Source organism: Thalassophryne amazonica, chromosome 16 (genome assembly GCF_902500255.1).
Source record: "Thalassophryne amazonica chromosome 16, fThaAma1.1, whole genome shotgun sequence".
NCBI lineage: Eukaryota > Metazoa > Chordata > Actinopteri > Batrachoidiformes > Batrachoididae > Thalassophryne > Thalassophryne amazonica.
The window spans coordinates 54,172,793-54,173,867 of record NC_047118.1 but is presented as its reverse complement, the minus strand read 5'-3'; positions in this window follow the sequence as shown (position 1 = coordinate 54,173,867).

Sequence of the window (1,075 nt, the reverse complement as noted above, 5' to 3'; positions counted from 1 at the left end):
ACTGCCATCGTGTGGTGGCATTTTACCTCCAAACTCCTAAGAGTCAGCTCATCCATTAGTTCATCAGCACCCCCCATATATATATATATATATATATATATATATATATATATATATATATATATATATATATATATATATATATATATATATATATATATATATATATATATATATATATATATATATATATATTAAAGGTATAAACATCTATGAAAGGAAAAACACAACTTATATATTTGAATCAACTTCTAAAGCATTAACAAAATCTTAAAAAATTATACATTTAAAATGAAATATTCCTGGTGCTCAAATTTGATTCTCAGATTGAAAACAAAGTTAAAAATCAGCATGGGATGTATTTTAGTAAAATACACGCTCAGGTACTGTATGCATATATAAATGTGTATAGCTTAAATAGATAAAGAATAAAAATGACTAATAATGTACTGTTACCTGCAGTTACCGAATGTATTGACCTGCTTCATCAATTTAGCCTCATAATATACTTGTAATTATGAGCCCTGCAAGATAATAGTACTCACTGTTTTTGAGCTAAAATTTAAATTTTTAATTTGCAGGGAATAAACTACGTAACTCACTTTTTACAGGGCACACATCTACTATTTTCCACAGCCTAGGATTTTTTTAAACAGTATGGTATTTCTAAAAATATTACAACTTTAATCTTGTTGCATTACACTGGTCTACAGCCAAAATGCTTCTGAAATAAAGAGAGACAAACTTTACTAATTTTGGGCCACGGAGAATGAAAATGTTTGAAATTGTTGATTGGCTGTAGTTTTTAAGAAATGCAACTACTGTGCTACTAAGGATTAATATACGAGGTGTATTAGATAATAAACCGACCCTTTTATTTTTTTTAACTATATGGATTTGAATGACGTGCGATTACACCAATCATGCTTGAACCCTCGTGCGCATGCGTGAGTTTTTTCACACGTGTCGGTGACGTGGGCAGGCCTTGAGTGAGATGTGGTCCCGCCCTCTCGGCTGAATTCCTTTGTTTCACACACTGCTCGAGACGGCGCGCGTTGCTTTATCAAAAAATTTT